Raw genomic sequence first — 10,328 nt, 5'->3', positions numbered from 1 at the left:
GTGGCCGAGAACTGGGCCCCATATATACTGTACCGCCAGCTAACATGGAAATAATTCGCCTTGGTTTGTGTCCTCAATGTTAATTTCTTACAGGCTGAAAAAAATAGAATTCCTAAAAAAACTTGTTTTATGTCCTTTTATGACATTTTGAAGCTTTTTTCTTTGAATTAATTAAGCGCAAAGTGACAAAAAAGAAACCAAAAAAAAAAGAAAGAAAAGCTATAATTGTATATTCCCATCAGTACTATTCGTATAAGAAAAGATTAAAAGAAGGTCGATGTGACGGGTGATAGGTCTCGTTTCGCTTGTAGAGTGAAATGTGTACGTGGTTTGTCCGTCAAATATGTAGGTACAGGTACATATCAAACAGTTGTTGCCACAGCGATTTGAGCCCCGGGCTTAGTTGTTTTGTGTAGGATCACGTAATTTGGCCCGTGCTAGAAAAAATACTTAGGTTGCTGTTGCGCCAAAAAACTACAATAGGTGTGGCTTTTAAGTCATAATAACAACAAGGGGATGCAGTTAAGATGTGCTTGTGAATAATGGACGAAATGGAACAAAGGGCCGAGGTATGAGTGATAACAAAGGGAACACGTTGTAGTTGATCGGGTGTCGAAATGTCTTTGGTCAGTGTTTCGGTACGTGAGATGTTGTGTTCACGTTGTATTTCTTGTGTAATGACGGTTTTATCCACGTTTGTTGAGATATGTAGTCAGTTCATTAGAACGGAGAGTAAAAGTCTCGTTTGTGGAACCATTGCGGCGGAGTCTGGGAGTTAAGCTAAAAGGAATATCGCGCTTACTAAGTACAGGGTGGCATGGCGACTGTAATAAGTATTGATGTTTGGTCAGTAATGATTTTGCCGAGAACACCATTTTTTTTTTTTTTTTTTTTTTTTTTTTTAACCATAAGGGCATTTCATTAAGGAAAAAAATAGTAAATGCAGTCCAATATTATGGCCCGTCGAGGTCAAACTTTGAATTCTAGTTGTTAAATAATGCTTAAAACAAGCGTCAATAAAACACGAAGTAACAACAATTGAAGCTGTCACGCGCACTTGTCACACTCTATTCAACTGCGCTTGGGATATGCCACAAGTTTTATTACATTGCATAAGCGCATTATTACTTTGATATCACAGTTATCCGACTTACAGTGAAATTTCCTTCATTATGCCACAAACTGGCTTTTGGCAATGAATTCGGCAGTTTACACGGGCTTTATATTTCTTCGGTCGTCTCGAACGATGATTTTTGTGCGTGACCTCCTGGCAGTTTAATGTCTTTGGACACCTTTATGCTATATGCCAAAGGCTGGGAAATGTGTTATTAGTTCAGCATAATTTCCTTCTGTTTCAACCATTTTTACATCAGAGATAAGCAGGTAGAAGCAGCAGTTTCTTCATCAGTTTAAGCAACGTTAACTATTTCGCCTCGATTTATTCAATGTTTGACCCTATGATTGCGTTATCGTCAAATTCGTAAATGACCTCTAATTAGAATCTAATAATTAAAATACAGTATCTATGCCCATTAGACAGTTGAAAACAACAGATTGTAGAAATAAATTTAAATTATAACTGAGTAATCATTACGCGCTGTTTTTAAGATATAATTTATTGCGTTTTGCACCTCAGGCAATCATTGACAAAAGTGTTGACACATTATTAATTTAGGCCCTATTTTGTTGTTATTTGAACTAATTTCATCCTTTTGCCCCCACTCTTCTAACCCCCCTTCCCCCTATCAATGTTGTAGTTTGTTTCTAAGAGTCCTTTGCTACAATTTTACAACATTGAATGGGGGAGGGGGTATTCTTGGTTTTAACGTGACGTCATCAAAATTCTAAAACCAAGAATCGCAAGACCCCTGAGTATTTATCCTTTACTGGATATTAGACGTCCTTAATATATGTCTTGTTGAAGGTTTTTAGCTCGATAGCATTCGCCGTATTTAAGATAAGAGCATTTTGAATTTCGGAGTTTCACGCCACACGACATCAAAGATGGCCGCCAGAATGCTGTCACGTACACTTTAAAGAATGCCTCACTCTGTGATTTTTAACAATCTGAACAGTTGTGGTTTTGCAAAAAGTGTTTATGTGAATGTTAACTAGTCCATGATGGTGATCTGAACGCTTTTTGTAGCAGAATTTAATGCCAGATGTTTTCACTGATTTCCGGCCGCCATGTTGGAGCCCAAGCAGTTGGGCTCCAACATGGCGTTTCCATACTGTGCTCTCTAAATTTGCGTGAAACAATTTGACGGATAACTCGAGTACGGAATAACGTACAGACCTGAGACTTGGACAAGTAGTTTATATAGTAGTTTTCTACAGCATGTAATATTCTTCAATTTTTTGACTCAATAGTTTTTGATTTATTTTTTCGCGGCGTGACAGTGAAAACCACCAATTTTGGCAGACAGTCATGAAATTTAAAAACTAGTGGTAAATTCGCCATAAAAACAGCAGAGCGAAATCAATGTGTCAACTACTTTTGTCAAATATTGTAGGATGTGAAATAGTTGTCGTATATTATTAGTTTAAATGAAAAACAAAGTCATCATTTCAATAATCCAAGACGAAGTGTCAACAGCAACCAATAGAAAAACACGACCACATTGTTATCATGTTCTACATTCTCAATTTTTTTTTTTTTCAGGAACAGGCTTTGCTTTTGACAAAGATGAAAATGGCATTGAATAACTTAGATCTCGCATAATTGAAAGATGTAAACTTTACATATTTGTATACATTTTTAAAAGAAATACCGCTGACTGCTGTTTTAGAACTCTCCACATCTTGCAGGAAAGTAAAATTATTCTATTTTACCGCATATAATTAATATGTACGGCTATATTTTTGTCAACCTTTTTACATGCTTGTTAAATTCATTACCGTTGTCAACGATGCGAAATTTCATACAGGTTTCCTATTGTTGTCAACGATGCGAAATTTCATACAGGTTTTCTATTTTTTCTTTTCTATTGTTATGAATAATTAAGGCCAAATTTCACTCTAATCAAGCCAATGTTGTCAGTGTTAAAACCTGGCCTTTCTACAAGATGGTAAAAGGAAGTGTGGAGTTGGTCACTTGCTCAGAATTTTGTATTAAAACAAATTTTACTGACGAAACTGAAGAGCACAGAAATAAACTGAAATATAATTATTATCCAAACCGTAAGTTCTTTTGAATTCTAATGTAATACACCGCCGTTGTCAAGCTCGGATATCAAAGAGTTTCTTATATCCCTAGGCCATAGAAGGACATCAGTCACCTTTCAAGCCAACCAATCACCAAAGGCGAAGTGTCAAAAGCAACCAATAGAAAAACACTACCACATTTTTAGCATATTCCACATCCTCTTTTGGGTTTTTAAATGAGCATCTTAATTTTAGTCGTTTGTTTGTTCGCCAGAGAAACTCAGGTAAGGCGAGTTTGAGACTAAGTAGTTAAAATACCCTTGATTGTTTCTACTTAAAAAAAAAATAGCTGAAACTAAAAATCCAACCGTCCGTTCATTTCCTGCAGCTCAGTTGATCAGTAAAGTTAGGACGCCACCTGTGGTAAACGCCGAGGATATTATTCAACAAACATTTAAGTTAGGTAAGATCTCATTAGTCCCGACAAATGCTACACAGATCGCTACTCGTGGTTAAATTGTTGAAATTTAATTTTTTTTAAACTTAGCATGTTACAAACAATTCTCAGAAACTATGTTGTTTTGAAAAGAAAGAGAAAGCTCTTATTCTGTAATGCGCAGTTAACGATGCTGGGCGCAGTCAAAAAGGGAGCGCACTCACTTCACTTTACCAATGTTTTTTTCTCCTAAGTATGCAACACTTACTTCTTGGATTTCGAGATAAGAAAGGACTGCTAACAGTCCACAAACTCATCGATTTTTGTTACCGAGAATTGTGACGATTAAAATGAAATAATGACACAATAATTTGGACACACCACAAGCAAGCGGTTAAGCACTGTCGGTTGTATGGCTGCATATGCAAAACCAGATTCTGCTCGTCATCAATACAATTTTGATGTAGCCACAAAACTTTCGCTAAAAGAAACAATTACCTTAAAACGCTCTTCCAAAGTTACAGCCTTAGCTTTAGTACTGAAATGAAAATAGCATAGAATACCTTAAATCATGCACGCAAAATTAAATCTTATTAACGGGCCTGCAATAAACTCAATACGGTAAAACAAAAGTATGAATGACACTTTTTCTGTACAATTCCACCTTGAATTCTGGTGGCCAATATTTTAGTGTCTTTCGTATCTTACCAAAAGTATTTTTCATGCTTTATTCCACCTCATAACATAAAACTAATATGTTTTCCTATACGTCAGTCTCGACCGCCTTTTTACGTGTTTGTAAAATACATTACCGTTGCCAATGATGCGAAATTTCGCACACTGTATTCTCTCTCCGTTGTTCGGAATTATTTGTCTCGCGTTTGCGTTTACAGTATAATTTCAGACTTTTCTCATGGAAGTCGCCAATGTATAATAAAACACGGCTTTTTAGACTTTGATGTATCATTTAAAAATCCTATTTTCATTCGGCCTCTCGAGGATTTACCTATAAGTATTCGTTTCGGCGCAGAGGTAAAAATTCTCATTTCACAAACAGGTGTAAATTTGATCCATCCATAAACCTTTCAGTAAGAGAAAAAAATTATACCGAAAAATGTTTTTACTCAGAGACAGGTTTCGCTTTTGACAAAAATTAAAAGATCACGCACGCAAAATTAAGTCAAATTAACGGGTTTGCATCAGACCCAACACAGAAAAACAGAAGTCTAAATATTACCTGTCTTATACATTATACATTGTCAAAGATTCGAAATTTCGTGTTCTGTATTCCCTTTCTGCTATTTGGAGTTACTTACCTCGCCTTTGCATTCAATGGGCCAATTTCAAAATTAACTAACCTATGTCGCCATTTTTTCATAAAAAGCGACTTTTTAGACATTGATGTGTTATTTTAAACACGTTTTTATTCTAATTCCTGCCACTCACGGATTTAGCTTTACTATGCGTATGATCGGCGTGGAAATGAAATTTACATTTAGCTCGCCATCAGTATAAATTTTATGAAGTCACAAAAATTTTGCTATGAGAAGTGATTACAGAAGGCATTTTTTTTTTTCAGGCCCAGGCTTTGCTTTTGGCAAAGATGAAAATGGCATAGAATAACTTAGATCTCGCACGCAATATTAAATTCAATTAACGGGTTCACAATAGAACCAATACATAATTGAAAGATGTAAACTTTACATATTTTTATACATTTTTAAAAGAAATAGCTGTTTTAGAACTTTCCACATCTTGCAGGAAAGTGAAATTATTCTATTTTACCACATATAATTAATATGTACGGCTATATTTTTGTCAGCCTTTTTACATGCTTGTTAAATTCATTACCGTTAACGTTGTCAACGATGCGAAATTTCATACAGGTTTTCTATTTTTTTTTTCTATTGTTATGAATAATTAAGAGTGAGTCCGCACGAGAACCATGCAGGCGAGTCTACAGCGCATCTCACCGATTTCCCTCAAATTTGGCACACTTGTGTAACTTCACTAGTACATTAACCATGTGCAATATTTTGGTTCAATTGTTTATTGTTTTTGAGAAATGTCAATCAAACTGTCAGACAGTGGAAAGTACTTAAATTTGACCTAAAAATATTCACCATGTTTGATCCCCTGCTACATGCTAAATATAAAAAGAAATGATACGAAACTTTTACATAAGACAAATCAAGTCCCAAACAATAGAAAAACGTTCAGTAAACTTGTGTCATTTGCTGCTTTTGGCTGAAAGCAAAATTCCAAATCTCCTTATTCAATTCGTATAAAAAAAGTGGGGTTTCAAAAGTCGTTGTTTGTAGACATGCGGCGTTTCTTCAATCGAATTTGAAAGTATCAATAGATTGCCAAGGAAATGGTGTCCCTATTTATCAAATAAAATCTCTGTTTAGTTTAAGAGGAATTACAGGTTCGCATCAATAAATGGTGTTAACTTCGTGACAATATGCAAATGAGCTCAACACGGAAATCGTGATAAGTTCAGAGTTTGTAAAATATAAACTAAATAGAATGTTGCTATAAGAAGTAAAACATCGTTATGAAGCTTTTTGCATAAAAATACTTTTAAATCGTTAGTAGTTTTAACTACTGGAAGTCGTTGGCTGGTAATAAGCAAATTAAACAAATTCAAACGAACACAAAGGTCATACCGACCTGCTGGTCGTACTGCACCAATTTGAAAGATATCCCCACAAGCAAGCATCATTGCATAAAAGTCATTTCCTTCAAGGGTTTTTGGCATCGCCCTCTTGGTGTGTAAGCTGCGTTTTGCCGTATTTGCCAGCACCATAGTAATTTAAGAACAGATGTTATCAAAACAAGTTGGCGGCGAGGCATCAAATATAATATCCACGGATCATGAAAACCGACTTGTTTTAGAATTCGGTCGTGTGTTTTGTTCACATATAAAAAACATGTTTCCACTGCAAAGAAATTATGTAGTCATCGTTTTCATCCAGTAAGAATCTGCGGCACAAGTGGTTTTTGGTGCTGTCGTTCTTCGAAGAACACCGACAATAGTTGATTGCGTGACAGACCGACTTGTGAATTTTATCTCAAATTTCATGTCTCAAATTTCACTCTGACTCAGATCATATTGCGATCGTCATTGCTTCGTTTATGTGCTTTCAAGAAGGACCTAACATTCAGGGGCCATGGGATATGTATTGAGTCATCTATAAATGATCCAATACGTCACAAATCGCCATGGCTTTAATTTTCCACCTTTTTTAATTTTGAAAATCTGAAATCGAAAAATTAGCCTTTAATACCGACTTACCGTGAATAATCTTATAAACGCCAGGGCTTTTTAATTTAAGGGGTACATGCGGGAGTTTTAAATAAATATGAGGCGTTTAGTAGAAAAGGGGCATTCATTTCACCAGGAGCCCATGATTTCACTCTAACTGTAACGAAATAATAATAATAATAATAATTACAAATTTGTTGTGCGCAAATTCCATACATAAATGTTCAAATGCGCATTACAAAAAAATGAACGTTACACGCTAGAAGTTAAAATTACAGCTTAAAAACTAAAATTCTTAAAAAACTAAGTTATAGGTTAAAAATTACAAGCGTTAAAGTACAATTTATACCTAACTAAAATCTAAAATTCTAAGAAATTACAATTCTATTCGGATTTTAATAAAAACGCTTTAGAAAACAAATATGTTTTAAGTTTGCCTTTAAAATCGGTAACAGTGTTCACAGATCTGATGGCTAAAGGAAGAGCATTCCAAAGTTTTGGGGCAGCATATGTAAAGGAGCGATCACCCAGTGTTACCTTGGATAACGGCTTCGGATAACTAAGGAGAAGGCTGTCATTAGAGCTTCTAAGGTCATACCGTGAAGTTGATTTGATACTAATTAATGAATCTATATAGGTAGGTGCCAAACCCTTAAGAGCCTTAAATGTAATTAAAAGAATTTTGAACTCAATACGAAACTTCACTGGGAGCCAATGTAAATCAAAAAGGAGCGGTGTAATATGGCAAAATCTGCTTTGCTGGCAGATCAGCCTAGCGGCAGCATTCTGTATTCTTTGTAGCTTGTTTATACGGTAGTCGGGAAGTCCATACAAAAGGCTGTTACAATAATCAATCCTAGCAGTAATAAACGCATGCACAAGAGTCTCAGTACACCGCCTTGAGAGATATTTCCGTATACGCCGAATATTGTAGAGATAATAAAAGGAAGAACTGGACAACGTTGTGATATGAGTAGACATCGAAAGCTTGGAGTCAAACCAAGAGCCGAGGTTTCTAGCAGAGTTTACTGTAGAGACATTGCAATCACCAACTCGTATGCTGCCAATGTCAATTTTAGCCAACTGCTGAGGTGTTCCAATGATTAAAAATTCAGACTTGTCGTCATTCAGCTTAAGACTGTCGGTTAACATCCATGAACGAATATCATCAACGCAAGATTCCATAGCACTAATGGCAGAAAGCTGGTTGATTGCATTACTGGGACTGAAGGACAGATATAACTGGGTGTCATCAGCAAAGCAATGAACTTCTGGAAGATGCGACTGAATAATGTCGAACAGTCTACTCGTATAGAGCGTGAAAAGAAGAGGCCCAAGACAGGACCCTTGCGGTACACCACATTCCAAATTAAATATCCTAGAGAGTGATCCATTGACTGATATGCACTGGGAACGGCCCGACAGGTAAGACTTAAGCCACGAAAGCACCTTGCCTTGAATACCGAAGGAGTTTTGCAATCGCCTCAGCAATGTATTATGTTCAACAGTGTCGAAGGCAGCACTCAAATCAAGCAGGAGAAGCAAGGTGACACGTTGCTTATCCATATTGAGAAGAATGTCATTTACTACCTTGAGTAAAGCAGTCTCAGTGCTGTGATGATGACGGTAAGCTGACTGATACACTGGGAACAGGTTGTTTGACGACAAATACTTTTGCAGTTGCCTGGCAACAATGGTCTCAACCAGCTTCGAAATGTACTGTAGATTACTTACAGGTCTGTAATTCTTAAGAACTGGTTCAAGCCCATCTTTCTTGAGAAGTGGTCGTACTAAGGCAAGTTTCCAGTTATCAGGGAAGTAGCCTGTATCCAGAGATAGATTGATTATTCTTGTGACTGAAGGTAGAAGTTCGTCAAGATGCTTAATAAGTAACGTGGTTGGAATCGGATCAAGTGGACAGGACTTCTTGGTGGACGACAAAATAGTTGCACGTACCTCACTCTCTGATAAACGATTAAATTCAGGAAAAGAGACATCCGTGATGGATTCAAGAGGTAAAGCGTTAGTTGAATGGTGAGCGGTGCTAATAATCGCAGACTTAATGTCCAAGATCTTTTGAACAAAGAAATCACCAAATTCATTAGCCAGGTCTTGATCATTTGCACACGGAGGGAAGATGGAACTATTGCCATAATTAAGCAAGGACTTACTGGCCTTAAACAATTTCCTCTGATCGCCACTGATCTCATCTATAAAATTAGTGTAATATTCCCGACGAGCTTTATTCATCAAGTATGTCACATGATTTCTCTGAGAGCGAAAGAGGGCAAGATTTAAGGGTGACCTCGAAGCTCTCCAACGCCTCTCTGCTTTCCTTTTCATCCGTTTTGCATGCCTAATTTCATCAGTCAACCATGGAGCGTAAGGTCGAGCGTGAATATGTTTACTCTTGACGGGAGCATAACGATCCAGCAAAGCTCGCAAAGTGTTGTTAAATTGCGAAACAAGCTCATCAAGGTTGTCCGACGAGTGCTGGTACAAATCGCTGTCAATAATGTCTTGCTTGAAGGCGACTGGGTCAATAGCCCGTAGTTTCCTGAATGAAACAGAAGAAACCAACGGAGGCGGTTTGGCAATCTTCAGTGAGCTTATCACCGAAAGATGATCCGAAATAAGGTAGTCAGTGTAAGGAGCACCGCAGAGTAATTGATCAGAGTTTCGAGTAATGACTAGGTCCAATGTGTGACCTTGCACATGTGTTGATCCAAGTACATGTTGGGTTAAAGACATCGATTCCAGTAATTCTCGAAAAGATTCAGCAGCAGAATCATTAGGATCATCAACATGAACATTGAAGTCACCAGTTAAACAAAGTGGCTCAGACGACAAAATGATCGATTCAAGGTACTCCGAAAATTCTTCCAGAAAGGTGCTTATGGTGACGGGATGATTCTGAGAATATGGTGGTCGATACACAATAGCGAGCCTCAACCGAAAAGATCCAGCAGATAATAAATACTCCGCAAATTCAAAAGACGACTTGGAACCAGAAGCAATATTAGAGACGTAGATGCTATCCTTGAACAAAAGGCCAGTGCCGCCACCTATACGGCAGCTCCTCGGGCAATGAACAAACTTATAGCCAGGTGGCGTAATCTCCTTGCAAACAGCCGAGTCTTCAAAGGAAAGCCAGGTCTCAGTTAAAGCAAACACGTCCGCTTTGCAATCACATGCATAGTCGAAGAAAAGAGCAGATTTATTCCTGAGCGAACGAGCATTCAGAGTACATAGGGTCAACCGAGTCTGGATTGGCCGTGGGACCACATTTGTAGCTGCACACTTGATCTGTGTTAGATTCTTGATGTTTCGACAGCGATAAGCATCCGATCGGCGAGAACGCCGGCAATCGCTGATGCGCGATGAAATGTAATGGCAGCCTTCAGGACCAGGATTGACGCTGATGTCACCACTGACAAGCAAACGAGCGAGATTAAAAGTGGAGACGGAATTCGGATGATG

The 10,328-nt window shown here is 37.5% G+C and overlaps 1 protein-coding gene across 2 annotated transcripts in view; it reads left to right on the top strand.

The window, feature by feature from the left end:
- The first annotated feature begins 3,241 nt into the window (after window positions 1-3,241).
- Window positions 3,242-10,328, top strand: part of LOC144665393 (uncharacterized) — a 33,373-nt gene continuing 26,286 nt past the window's right edge. The window contains exons 1-2 of one of the 2 annotated variants that reach the window (XM_078526647.1): window positions 3,242-3,428; window positions 3,533-3,607. The gene's annotated coding sequence lies outside the window, so the exon portion shown is untranslated. Of the gene's footprint in view, window positions 3,608-10,328 lie in introns of both variants that reach the window. The other variant, XM_078526646.1, reaches the window with a different exon arrangement.

Source organism: Oculina patagonica, chromosome 9 (assembly GCF_052425735.1).
Source record: "Oculina patagonica isolate OP01 chromosome 9, crgOcupat, whole genome shotgun sequence".
In the NCBI taxonomy this organism is placed as follows: Eukaryota; Metazoa; Cnidaria; class Anthozoa; order Scleractinia; family Oculinidae; genus Oculina; species Oculina patagonica.
The sequence above is the reverse complement of the archived record's forward strand: the minus strand, read 5'-3'. Positions and strand labels throughout refer to the sequence as shown.